The following is a 14,995-nucleotide window of genomic DNA, read 5'->3' on the forward strand; positions in this document are numbered from 1 at the left end:
CACTGGCACACATTAAAAATGAAATATATATACATATCCATACACATTCATAACCCACATATACACATGCTACACATACACACACACATAATCACTGCCCATTTTGTATACATAGCAGAAAGGAAGAAAGAGTATTGGATACATATGCACATATCTGTGTGAAAAAAACTGCAAAGAAATAGGATTATAAAAAAACAACTTCCAATCTTAGCAGTTATAGATGAGAGAAAGAGAGATGAGAAACCGAGAGATGGAGAAAGAGAGATGAGAAAGAGAGAGAAAGAAAGAAAGAAAGAAAGAGAGAGAGAGAGGAGAGAGAGAGGAGGGGAGAAAGAAAGAGACACACACACAGAGATACCCGTTTAAAAGAAAATATAAAAAATGGCTCTTTGAGGTTTAAGGTTGCAGACCCCTGAGTTAGGCAAACACTATGGTCATTAAGTGAACTTTGTGGTTATTAAGCAAACACTGTTTGTTAAACAAGTCCATTTTCCCCATTGGGCATTTTTAACCAGAAACCAGAAGGAAACCGTTGGAAACTGGCAAAAAACATAGAAAATCTCAGTCACAAGACTATGTGGGATGTTGTAACTGGTCATAAGTGTGTGTGTGTGTGTGTGTGTGTGTGTGCATGGCTGTCAAAACACCAAAAATAGGTCAAAGAGAGGTCAGTTGTAAATTAGAACACTTGCTAAGCAACTGGCCATTAAGCGAAGCGACTTATATTTGGTTTGCCAGTCACATGGCCAACTAGTCACAACCAGTCAGTCACATGATCACCAAGCCATGCCCAGTCAGCAAGCCACGTCCACCCAGTCACAATTTGAATCCCACCCCTGCTGCAGAAAACAATTATAACACTTTTTTGCTTGAAATCAATAGAGTCATTAACCTATACATTCCAAAAATAATCCCTAAAGCAAACAAAAACAAATTACCCATAACAATAAAAAAGTTACAATAAAAAATATCTTTGGCGAGAAACCAAAACTGGCTACGTAGCTAATTTAAAAAACCGTTAAAAAGTCTTATTCTGCCAGATAAAGGCAGAATGCACCAATTAACATTGCAAACTGGAGGAAGAGTTGTTAAATTCGAAATCCACCCAAGCCTTCTTTAATTTTGTAAATGCCAAACTTAAAGCCTCGAAATCTATCACACCCCTAATAGGGCCTAATGGGAAAGACTGTAACGATGAAGCTGTTAAGGCCAACCTCTTTAATACATTCTTCAGCTCAATCTTTGTTGACAGCAATGGCTGCTGCCCCCCATTTTCTAGTCGTACTATAACAAATTTTAACTCCAAATTTCAACTAATAAATACTCTGTCCTACACATTGGCAATAAAATACAAATACAAGTTGGGTGGAAATGATCTTGTAGACAACCCTCACTCTGTAAGGACCCAGAAGTACTCATCTCAAATGGTCTAAGCTCCAGTGCTCACTGTAACAGCATTGCCAAAAAGGCATTAAGAGTTGTTAACCTTATTTTGTGAAGCTTTGATAATATTGAATTGTTCACTAGGGCATACAAAACCTTTGCCAGACCAATTCTCGAATACAGCTCGTCCGCCTAGAACCCACACTGTATATTGGACATTAACATGCTTGAGCAGGTTCAAAGGTATTTCTCAAAAAGAGTACTCCACTCCTCTACTCACAATAGTATTCCCTATGCCTCCAGGCTTGACACTTTGGGCTTGTACAATCTTGAACTGCTCCGCCTATAGTCCGATCTAAGCATAGTTCACAAAACTGTCTGCTATAACATCTTGCCATCATCGACTTCTTCAGCTTCAATCACAATAACACACAAACGAACAACCAATACAAACTCAAGATAAACTGCTCCAAACTCAACTGCAGAAAATATGACTTCAGCAACAGAGTGGTCAATGCCTGGAACATCCTACTGCACTCCATTGTTATAGCCTCAACCTCTCACAGCTTCAACTTCAAACTGTCTATCATGGAGCTCATCCCATTCTTAAGAGGTTGTTAAGGGGGGGTGCATAAGTGCATCAGTGTGCCTACCATCCCTGTCTTACTGTCCCCATTTATTTGTATTTACTTTCATTGTTCATGTTTATGTTCATACCTATAATTATCTTATACGTGTTTGACAAATAAAATAAATAAATAAATAAATGGCATTAGTTTGTAATGCTTGTTCTTGAGCAGCAAATATTAAACCTTCCATTTCTTTTTTGATGGTTCCTCTCTTAAGCCATGTCTATGTCAGGTTGTTATCACATTTTCCTTCAATGTTTTCCAAGTGCTGTCCATGCAAAGCTTTGGCTTTCCATCCATTTGATCTGGTACAGCAATATCGATAAATTACACACTTCAGTTTTTGACAACTGTGATATCTGTTGTGTTGTGTTCTAAATGACAATCTGTCTGTATTCAGAACTCCCACAAGATCTTCACCTTCTCATTTTCGACAACTTTTTCCACTTTTCCCATGACTCTTTGGATACAGGTAAGGCATATTTTTACACAATAATCAGTGGATTAATTTAGCAACTCGGTCAGGTCTAGCTTTGTAATAAATTTATTGTTGTTGTTGTTTAGGTCAGAGTTAGGGCTATTGTTATTAGTATTAGTATTCCACAATGAATAATACTTAATGATAGAAATACTCATCACTGTAGAAATCATTTTATGCAGACATAATCACAGTACGTTAAAAAGAGTCTTAATGTATTAAATATCTATTATAGACATAAAGTTTCCTATAAATCATACTTGACATTTCCAGGGGTGGGATTCAAATTTCTTAACAGGTTCTGTGGGCATGGCCTAATTTGTGGATGTGGTTTGGTGGCCATATGACTGGGTGGGAGTGGCTTGCTGATTGGGCATGGCTACATAGTCATGTGACTGGGGTGGGTGTGGCTATGTGGTCATGTGACTGGGGTGGGCAACCAAATTTAAGTGGTCCTCACTTAATGACCAGGTGCTTGCTTAATGGCCAATTGCTTAGCAAATGGTTTTTGCCAGTTTCCAAGACTTGGGGAGGTCCAGGCAAGGCCTGGGCAGGTGACCATGTAGCTGGCAACCCAAATTTAAGTGGTCCTCACTTAATGACCAGGTGCTCGCTGAGTGGCCAATTGCTTAGCAAGTGCTTTTTGCCAGTTTCCAAGGCCTGGTGAACCCTGGAGAGGGCAAGGTGAGGCGCGGGCAGCTACGCGGAGGGCTGCAGAGGGCTTTGCGAGGCCAACTCAACATCACTTCTTTGCCCTAATGACTAAGATATACCAAAACAAAAGGTAATTTATTATGTCATGTCTTTAATACTTAAATAATAAAAAGGTACACAAAACTATATTGTTACAACATTTTAAAATATTAATCAAAAACTATTACATAACAAAACTTTACAAAAAACAATAAAACTTATTTAAAGTACTCCCAAATTGCGTTTCTATTATCATCCCAAGTTACAGTATTCTTGTGTTTAACACGAGCATCATCAGCTGTGTGATGATGTGCCTGTAACCACTTCTTTACTATAGGAACAGGGTCCCATTCTTGCACTGGTAAGCCAATTAGACTGATGGTCAGGAGGTTTGTAATACTGGAAACTGTAAGGCGACTTCTGCTTCTGAACATATTATGGTTCATTTGCGAGAAGCCCCTTTCCACCTCTGCTGAACTGACTGCAATAGTTTTAATAATATCTCTAGCCTTTTTAATCCTGCAAGGAATTGTATAAATTTTAGAATCTTTTTGTACATTTTCTATGAAATCACAATAATCATTAATATTGATTTCATAATTGAAAATTTGACCAAATGCAACCAATTGTCCTTCAGCTGCTCTCCATGGAACCACCACTTCTTCAATGTTCCAATAATCTGGCTCCAAATAATTTAGAAATTTTAATTGATCAATGTTTTTAAATTGGCAGCCTGTTTTTAAATGTTCGCAATCCATCAATCTTTTATTCAAATTAGTCACAAAGCTTTGTATAAGTTTTTCACAAGGAAGTCCACAAATCAATGATTTTGTATAAAATTTATATTTTTAAAGGTTTCTGAAGTAATTAATTCACCAACCTTATCTTCATAGGAACCCTTTTCCTCTATAAGCATTTCAAATGATCTAATTGATCTTAGCACAAGTTTTTTAGCCTGGGAGTCGGCTGATGGTGACGACAAGAGGAGGTAGGGGACCAGGTCAGCAGGAGCTGCTGCTTTGCCTCCTCCAATCGGTGGTGGGAAGGTAAGGCAGCAACCCTTGGTCATGGCAGGCAAGGCAGCAGCACCATGCCTGGGAGTCAGCTGGCGGAAGCAGCAGTAAGAGGAGGTAGGGGACTGGGCCAGCAGGAGCTGCTGCTTTGCCTTCTCACTACCAATTGGTTATGGGAGGTCAAGGCAGCAACCCTTGGGCCATGGCAGGCAAGGCAGCAGCGCCGGGCCTAGGAGTCAGCTGGCAGCAGTGGCGGCAAGAGGAGGTAGGGGACCAGACCAGCAGGAGCTGCTGCTTTGCCTCCTCACTACCAATTGGTGGTGGGAAGGCAAGGCAGCAACCCTTGGGCCCGTGGTGGGTGAGGGAAGGTGGGAGCAGGCGAGGCAGGAAGCGTCAGCAAGGGCGGTGGGCATCCCGGGAGTCAGCAATCGATCAGGACTGGCGGCGGTAGGTAGGCGACCGGATTGGAGGTCGTGCCACCGATCTGCATCTTTGGATGCTGGTGGGATAAGCAGTCAGGGTGGGCAAGGACGGCTAGTGGTGGTGGTGGTGGCGGCGGAGGCTTGTGTCTTCTTTAAGGTAAGGCAGGCAGGTCGGACTCAGGAGGCAAGGCGGGCCTGGAAGGCAGGCCAGCTGGGTGAGGACAGTTAGCAGCGGTGGTGACTGGGGCTGTGGCTTTCCCTCACTCAGCAGGGTGGCAGAACGTAGGCAGCGATGGCTGGTTGGCTCAGCAGCTGGCTGGCTCGGCTGCTGCTGCTGCTGCTGCTGCTGCTGCTGCTGGTGTGAGCGATGGTGCTGAGTGGGAAAATTTTTGTAGTTAGCGCTACCATGCGCTATAAGTAGGCAGGCAGGGGAGAATGACAAAGGGATTTTCGTGCATGCACAGTAACCCCCCCCGTTTTTTAAAAAAACTGTTTTTTTTTTAATTTTGGAGTGGCAGATAGGGGCATGGGCCAGGGCAGTGTAGGGAGGGGCAGGTGAGGGAGAATGAGGAAGGGATTTTAACACATGCGCAGTAATAAAAATTAGGTTTTTGGCCCGTAGGAGTGGTGGAGAGGGGTGGGGCCAAGCAGGGGTTGGTTTTACCAGTGCTTAGAACTAACAGTGATGTTAACAATTGGTTCTATAGAACCAGTGCGAACTGGTAGAAACCCACCCCTGCTTTAAATCCCAAGATGTAGTTTTAAGGCTTAAGTGCCATTGAATAAAGTCCAAACCAGTATTCTACAAGTTTTATGCATTAGGAAATTTAGGAATTCCTGAACCACATTCATTTGGTTTATCTCCTTATCTGTTATTAATGGTCATACTGGTACATGATATCTTCCTTTTCTAATTATGGCATTCTTCTATTATTGAGCAAATGAATTTTGAAAAATATCCCTGTTATGGGTTTATATTGATCCATTAAATTATTAAATATATAAACAAGCATATGACTCTTGAATGTAGGTGTAGGTGTAGTGAAACTGTATTTGTTATGTGTGTGTGCAAGTCATGTATCGAGTTAGATCCTCAACAGCTTATAAAATAAAACATTTATCTCTAAAAAGCCACAAGTCTCTTTGAGCCTTCTTTCATAACTGAGTTAACGTGCTATTCTTGAATTGGCACAAAACTATTCTGCCATGAAATTTGTTGTCTCCAATGCCATGGTTTACTGATGCTACTTGATAGAACATCCTATGAGGTAAAAGAGGAAAGGCTATAGAAGAAAAAAAGAGAAAAAAGAAGAAAAGAAAAAAAAAATAAAACTTTAAAATCCAGACAATTAGGAAGGCATAAACCAGGAAATTAAAAAGATTGTAGATCGACAATGTATAGCTTTTAAGGACTATAAATATAAGGGATTTGGAGGTATAATTCTGGGACTGACTAAATTTCATTAATTGCTTCTTTGGAGTTTTTAGATATTGGGACACTGGAATCTTATTGGTATATTGAGTAATTTTTAATATATTAAACAATTACAAAATGACTCAACAGAAGACAATAAAGGTGTATGAAGAAATGTTAGTGACGCTTAGAAGCCTTTATGAAAATCATAAAGAATCATAAGGATATGATGGGATTGTTCAAAGATAAAGATATGAGTGTAGAAGATCCTCAACAAATGGTGGAAAAAGATGAATATAATATTCAGAAGACTGATGAGAAACTAGAAGGAGTGGAGGAGAAGATAAATCAAAACAAGATACAAAAAGACAAAAACTGAAGAAATAGTAAAAATAAATACCAAGAATCAAATAGACAAGCCTTTAAGAGTTTACAATAGAACAGAGATAAAAAAAGGAAGATCTCCCCGAAACAATGAAAGGATTGTGGATGGAGGTGCAAATGATGCAGGAGACAAGGAGTAAGGCAGAGGGAACATTCAGCTGGTATAAAAATATTAGAAAGAAAGATTCCAAGAGAAGAGTTATCAAAAAGTCAATAAATGATTAAATTCTAAAAAGATTAAGAGATGATGGATAGAGATAAAATATCTTGCAATATGGTGACTGTTTTAAACATTAATAGAAAAAAATGGAAAGTATAGATTGGGAAAATAGTAGTACATATATTTATATATAATAGAATTTACTATAACTATAAATATATTAAGGCCAGGAGATAGAAGACTATGGTTAGGTACATTTAAATGTACTATTATTATTAACAGGGTGTAAAAAATATGTTGAAATTTACAGCTTTTAGAGATATAATCCCAGGATTGATTAAATCCTATTAAGAATTGGTCTTATTGGTATTTTGAGAAAATTGAGATATTGGAATTATGGTGGGATATTGAATAATATTTAAAATAGTAAAATATTAGTGATTCAGCAGCAGACAGCAAATACACTGTATGAAGAAATGTTATTGATGTTTAAATATATTTTGGAGAAAGTGATAAAGGATTATAGAGAATGATATTGCTTATAGACATAGATGTGAATATAGAAGAACCCTAACAAATGGTTTTAAAAAAAGCACAAATTGGGAAAAAAGTATTATATACTTTTATAAATTTATAAAAGATTTATATTTATAAAATAATATGTTTGGAATGATAGTCACCTAACAGTTGGGTTGGAAATATATAAACTAGGATAGTAATTTAATACTGTAACTTTAAGAAAATACTGTAATTGTGATTGGCTGAGGTTCCTCCAATGGCCATAAGATGGAGCCAGAAACCTGGTTTCTTTCTCCTTGCATTTCCTGTTTTGCTGTATTGCCTGATTGTCGTTCTGCTTGGATTGTTGTGAGTCTTGCAACTGTTAGCAAACTCCGTTTACTGAACTTTGTTTATGATACTTGACTTCGTTTTTGGATTATCCCTGGACTGAAAGTAACTGCTTTAACCGTGTATGATTTAGACTGTTTGTTGGACTTTGTTTAACTGTTTACTGGAAGTAAAACCTACATTTTATTATTCAGTGTATCTGTATGCTGGTCATGTGTTATTCAACACCACTCTCACTATGTTTCCCTGAGTGCACTCATTCTCCTAATAGAGAATACCTCAACAATGGTTATGGGCCCAGCACATACCAGGCTCAGATAACTGAGAGTTAGTGTGAATACACAGTACTGTATACAGACAGCTGTTTACTGTTTAATTGTGGGTTACTGTCCTGGTAAAGATGGCACAAGACCCATCAACAAGTCTATCACTGATAACCCAGTTGGATGGAACAAGCTATGTTTCCTGGTTTATGAAGTGCAATCAACTTCTGCATAGGGAAGGGTTATGGGCTGCAGTTCAAGATCCACCAGATGTAAATGCTTGGGATCCAAATAATGAGGATGATGCCAAAAAGTTAGCTGACTTTAAATGGAACAACAAAGAGCTCTTTGTATAATTGGACTAACACTGAGTGACCAGCAGCTAGTCCATATTTGTGGAGAAGAGTCTGCTGCTAGGTGTTGGGAGAATTTGAAGAGGATTTATGTTCGTGACAGTGTAGGTGCACACATACATCTTACACGTAAACTGTTTAGAGCACGTCTTCTGAAAGGTGGAGATATGTTAGCTTATTTGAACTTCATGAAAAGAATTCTTCAAGAGCTACATGAATAGGAACTGATTTTTTCAGAGCCGCATCAAGTTTACATCATTCTTTCATCATTGGATTAAAGTTATGATGATTACATATTTTCACTGGAAGTCCTGACCAGAAATGAACTGACATTGACTGACATAACTGGACAATTGTTAGAAGAGGCAAGATGGCTGGAAAGAGACCAACTGAGAGAAAAACAACCACAAGAAGAGGATTTGTTTTCAACTGCCTATACTGTTAGGAAATGTTTTCCTTGTGGGGCTAGGGGACATATAGCTAGATTCTGTAAGAAGGGAAAATGACAGAATACTAGTAATCACCAGGAGGCTAAGAAGAATGTTAATTTAGCTATGTCTAGCAATTCAACTGTAAACCATGATTTGTGGGTAGTTGATAGTGGATCATCACAGTGCATTACTAGAAATAGAGAGAGATTTGTAAAGATGTCCATGAGTAAGCAACATGTAGCATTGGCAAATGGATGGAAGATTAAAGCATCTGGTGAAGGTATTGCATATTGTTCATGTATAAATGAGCATTTAACTATGTTATATGTACCTAAACTGAAATTTAATTTGTTATCAGTAAGGGCTTTAGTTAATATTGGTTATGTAGTAACCTTTAGGGGAAATAACTGTATAATAGAAAAAGAGGGTAAAAGTGTTACTGCTACTTTAGAGAATGATTTATACATGATACATGATGATCAGTTGCAGATGGCTAACTCAGTTTACAACAATGTTAAGCCACATGATGAATGTGTACATTTACTGCATAGACGTCTAGGGCACATAAATTTCAAAATGCTGAAACAAACTTAAATTGTCAGAGGGAGTAAAATTAAAACCCTGAAGCAAGTACTTAAACTGCAATGCCTCTAGTCAGGAGAAAAGCAAAGTTACTCCTGCAAACAGACTTAATGGGTTTAAGACCAAAGAACCTTTAGAGGTTGTGTTTGCTGACATAATTGGTCCTAAAAAACCCAGTTTGGGAGGTCCCTGCTCTGTTTTGAGTACAATGGACCATTACTCATGGTACGGTTTCTGCTATTTAATGAAAAACAGAAACATTAACATTTCTTTAACTGGCTAAGGTTTTCAGCGAGAAAAATGCAACATAAGGTAATTACTGTAGTAACAGATAACAGGACTGAGTTTATTAACAATAGATTCCAAACGATGTTAAAATTGGCTGGTATTGAGCATAAGCGTTACAGGCCACCTTACACCTTACAGGCCACAACATAACCTGTTTATAGAACGAAGAGGGCAAATGTTACAAGCCATGGCTCGCACTATGTTATCTGATTCAGATTTGCCTGAAACACTGTGGGGTGAGGCCATAATGTGTAGTAACCATGTTTTAAACAATGTAGTTAATACATCAACTGGAGAATTGCCATTCACTCGTTGGCATGGCAGAAAGCCAAATTTAAGTTATCTACACACATTTGGAGCTCCAGCATGGGTGCATATTCCCTCACAAGTAAGACTGAAAGGGCAACATAGAGCTAGGAAATTAATTTTCGTTGGTTATGAGGCCAACCATAGGTCGTTTAGATTTTGGGATCCAGGCACAGCTAATGTTTACTGTAGCGCTAGTGCTAAATTTTTTGAACATGTTGGGTGGCATAAACTAGAACAGGAATCTAACAATGATGTTATTATTGACACCCAAATAGTCCCTAATGATGAGATAGTTAAACCATCAATAGCCATTAAAGAGGAAGAACAGGCACAGGAGGAGGTAGAAGAACTGGAACAGGTGGAACAGGAGAGTCCACCAGTAAGCCCTAAGTTACTTAGATGTTACCCATGTAACACGACCACCAGATAGATATCAGGCTAGTATTATATGCCAAATAAATACAGTTCCTAGTAACTATAATGAACTGAAACTGTATCCTGCTAAGAATCAGGCTGCTTGGCAGGAAGCAATGGATAAGGAACTGAAATCTTTACAAAGTTTGGAGGTATATGAAAATGTCAGATTACCACCAAGTAAGCATGCCATAGGGTGTAAGTGGATTTATAAAATTAAGACAGGTGTGGATGGGACTGTTACCCATAAAGCCAGGTTAGTAGCACAAGGGTTTGATCAGTCAGCCAACAACTACAATGAGGTGTTTGCAACTAGTCTGAAGGCTAACACTTTACAAGCAATGTTAGTGTGGGCAGCTAGGAACAAATACATAATAAGCCATTTAGCTGTGGAGATGGCATATCTTCATGCACCATTGCAACATACTATATATTTAAAGAAGCCTTTGGGTATAAAAACTGATAACAAAACTGATTGCTGGAGATTAAAAAAGAGTCTTTATGGCTTGAAGCAATCAGGATATGAGTGAAACCAGTGTATAGTTAAGGAATTAACAAAGGTAGGTTTTGTAGCTGGCATGGCTGATCCATGTTTATTCAAAAAGGAAAGTGATAGTGTAATTTCATTGGTGCTATTGTTCACTGATGACATGGCATTAATCACAAAGACCGAGCAAGAAGCTCATGAGATTATTTCACTGTTAGAGAAGAAATTTAAAATAAAATATTTAGGAGAGATTAAACAGTATTTTGGTTTAAAAATAGATAAAACTAGGGGAGGATACAAAATCTCACAGGCAGATAAAATTAACCAGTTACTGAAGAATTTTAAAATGAAACTTTGTAAACCAGCTAAAACACCAATGAGCCAAGAGTTTAGCCACAGTGATGTACAGAGTCCTGTTTTTGATAAAAATATTTATCAATCTTTAATTGGTGGTTTATCTTATCTTAGTAATTGGTCATGGCCAGATATAGCATATAGTGTTAACTAATTAGCGAAATTTAATGCTGAGCCGACTGAAAGGCACTGGAAAGCTGCTAAACGTGTGTTATGATATCTGAAACAAACAATGCATTATGCATTGTATTTGGAGCCTAAAGATGAACTGAGTTTAACTGCATATGTTGATGAAAGTTTAGCTACAGACGTACCTACACATTAATCAACATCAGGTACTGTAGTGTTATTAGGAAAGGTGTTAATTGGATGGCGGTCTATTCGACAAACACATCTAATCAACAAACATCTAAACATCTTATCAACAATGGAGGCTGAATTCTCATGTTTGTCTCTATTATGTACGGATTTAGTTTGTTATAAACAACTATTGATAGATATGGGAATTAATGTAAAGTAACCTATTGTTGTGTATGAAGACAATCAATCAGCAATTCAGATGGCTTCCAATCTTGCTGTAAAGACAAGATCAAAACACACTGATCTAAGATATCTAAATGTGAGACAATGTGTGCAAACTAAAATGATTAAACTGGAGTATTGCTTGTCAGAGAATAAGATTGCAGATCATTTTATGAAAGCCCAAGGCACTGTAAAACATAAGGCTTGCTGTGATGAATATGGACTTAAACTGTAAGGTTTTATATATTGTCCTACCCAAAGGGGAGAATGTTCAGAATGATGGTCACCTAACAGTTGGGTTGGAAATATATAAACTAGGATAGTAATTTAATACTGTATCTTTAAGAGAATGCTGTAATTGTGATTGGCTGAGGTTCCTCCAATGGCCATAAGATGGAGCCAGAAACCTGGTTTCTTTCTCCTTGCATTTCCTGATTTGCCGTATTGCCTGATGGTCATTCTGCTTGGATTGTTGTGAGTCTTGCAACTGTTAGCAAACTCTGTTTACTGAACTTTGTTTATACTTGACTTCATTTTTGGATTATCCCTGGACTGAAAGTAACTGCTTTAACCATATATGATTTGGACTGTTTGTCAAGAACTGTAACAGGTTTGGTGTTGTTTTTGAATGGGCCAATGAACCTTTCTCCTTTGATCATGTTTGCTGTGGTGTCTGTGTACACTGCTTATGGGTGGGGATAGAATGAGGGAATTGAAACATAAGATTGACTTTAAAAGTTTATAGAATACATTAAACATATTAAGGAGATTATATGAAGATCATTTAGATAAATGGCTTTTCTGAAATAAAAGAAAGCCAGTTTTTATTCATAAAAGGACGCTATTACATGAAAAGAATGTAGAATGCAATATGTTAATTCCAGCAAACGATTGTCACAAATCATTTATTCCTTATAGAAACATAGTTTCTCTCATAGGCCAAAGGTTTAACAGCAGAGCCATACACATTTCAGATTTTGGAAAGCCATGTCTCACTTTGTAAGCTCCATATGTAGCATCATTCTGCAACTTTTTAAAGCAGCCACATTTTTCTCCCCGGTAATACAAATAGTTCTTGAGTTACAATTGTATTTGAACCCTGAATTACAGTGATAAGTCATTGCAATTGTAAGCCAAGTCATTTTGCATGAGATAAGTGAACATATAAATTTGATAAATAAATGTATTCAAGCAGAACCTAGACAGCCCTCTGTTGTGGACACTTCTTGCACTTAACAGATTGAACCCAATGGCCTAAATTCTGATCCCATGTAAGTATATTTGTCAATTGTCAAACATTTCCAGAAGTGAAGTCACATTTATTTGTTAATGAATGAAAATATTTTCACCCTTAATGTAAATATTGCCTCTTGTTTGATTTTTAGTCTGGGATGATGAGCCAGTATGATTTGGAAGCCATAATTATCTTCTCTACCTGTTTAACCCTGAAATTCACAAATGTTTGGAAGCCCTATCAAGGAAGAAAGGATGAATGGTATTGTACAGCCCCAGGCAATTCTGATACCACACAATTTATACATTTTAAGATTTAATATAATTCATACCAACATGCAGTCTTATCTTCTTTAAACTAGAGCAGAAGTGTCAAACTCACATCGTCATGGCGGCATCCCATGATGTATTTTCCCCTTTTGCTAAACCAGGCAGGGGTGGGGCCAGCATGTGACGCATCTGGCCTGTGGTTTGACACCCCTGGACTAAAGCATACTGTAGCCAGCGGAGAAAGAGGTTGAAGAAGGTTATACAATATATTCTTACATGGACCCTCTTCCTGTTTAGTTTCTCGAGTATTGAAGAAATATGTTTGGTAAAATCAAGAAATGGGTGAAAAAACAAATGCCACTTTAAGAAATAAATTAAAAAACAAAAGTGAATGACCAGTGGGAGGCAAAAGCAAGTCATTGTATTTGGTCAAACACAATGAAGATAGAATCATGAATACCCAGGAGGGATAAAGAGGAATGAGAAATTTGTAATGGAGAGTTGAGAAGGTTCTCAAAGAATAGTAAGATGTTTCAAGAACAAGAGGAGATATACAAAGCAATGTTTGAATATGGCTGAACGAAAAATAGATAACGAAGTATGGAAAGACATAGTGAGTTGTTTTCGGGTAAACTAGATTAGTTCTATTTATTTTATTCTTTTCCTTTTTACTTCTGTCTTTTAGATTTTTCACTATATTATGTGTAGAGCCAGTTTTATCTAGTAGTTAAGGCATCAGGCTGGAGACCATGAAGCCTTAATTACTGCATCAGTTTTAGTCCTGCCCTAGGTATGAAGCCAGCTGGGTGACCCTGGTCTAATCACATTATTATAGCCTTAGGTAGGGGGCAATAGCAAACCCCTTTGAAAACACTTGCCAAGAAAATTTCAAGGACTTGTTCTGGCAACCTCTGAGAACTGGATGTGATTGAATGACAAAAAACATTGTGTATGTGCAGTTCATATATTTATATTTGATTTTCTTAGGAACTGCTAGAATAGATGTGCAAGTTTGCATTTATTTTAGATAAATATTGGGACTTTCCTGCCTAACTACACGATTTCCTACCCTGGATAAGCAATACTATCATTAGGAAGATAAAGAAACACACCCTCCAAATAAATGTTGTTGAAGTACATATTTGGTACATCAAATTTACTTGTTTTTATATAGGGAATCTTGACCTCAGAGGACATTCTGAAAAGTGAAGGCTTTTTTAAAGGCTGCAGCGTAGAGCAAAAAAAGGTGATCTGCATCTCTCACAGAGCTTTGACATATTTCCCACAGCCCATCAAAATATCACATATTTCATGACACTGAAGGTGAAATTATTAAATAACCTAACTGTATCTAAATCAAACCATTAAAATACATTAACCTGACTGTAACTACTAACACAGAATAAAACTCAGCTTTTAAAAACTTGTGGCTGTATCTTAGGATGTAATAAATTAGAAAATTCTCAAAAATGTAAAGACATAGAAACCTTACCACGACTGATGCTGTACAGATGTCTGTACAAGGATTTATAGCAGAGATGGTATTCAGTTGGTTCAGACTGGTTCAGGTGAACTGGTAGCGGAAATTTTGAGTAATTTGGAGAACCAGCTAATACTACCTCTGGCTGGCCCCGCCCACCTACCCCTGCCCTTTCCTGTCCTAAATTCCCTTATTTTTTTAGCTCAGCTGATTCACACCCGAGAAAAGATTGCTGCGCCTCAGCTGAGCTAAAAAAACAGCTCACCTCACTAGTACTGACACCAAGGGTGGTCTTTCGAGTGTTGTACAAAATGCGCTCTCATAAAAACCAATTGCATCATGGCTGGCCCTGCCCAATATATCTTGTCTTTGGCACGTGGCCCAGCTGATCTCTGTACCTCACATCCATGCTTGTTCTGCTCACTAAATGTAAGCATGCTGCAGGCTAGCCCGCCTTGGGGCCCGGAGACGTGCCATTCCCCAGCCCTGGCCTTGCCCTAGAGTCTCCGCCTGCCTTGGCTGGGTTGGGGAACACACCATTCCCTGGCTCCAGCCTTGTCCTGGAGCCTCCGCCAGCTCACCAC

Source organism: Pseudonaja textilis, chromosome Z (assembly GCF_049901715.1).
Source record: "Pseudonaja textilis isolate UNSWEBS1 chromosome Z, rPseTex1.2, whole genome shotgun sequence".
Lineage (NCBI taxonomy): Eukaryota > Metazoa > Chordata > Lepidosauria > Squamata > Elapidae > Pseudonaja > Pseudonaja textilis.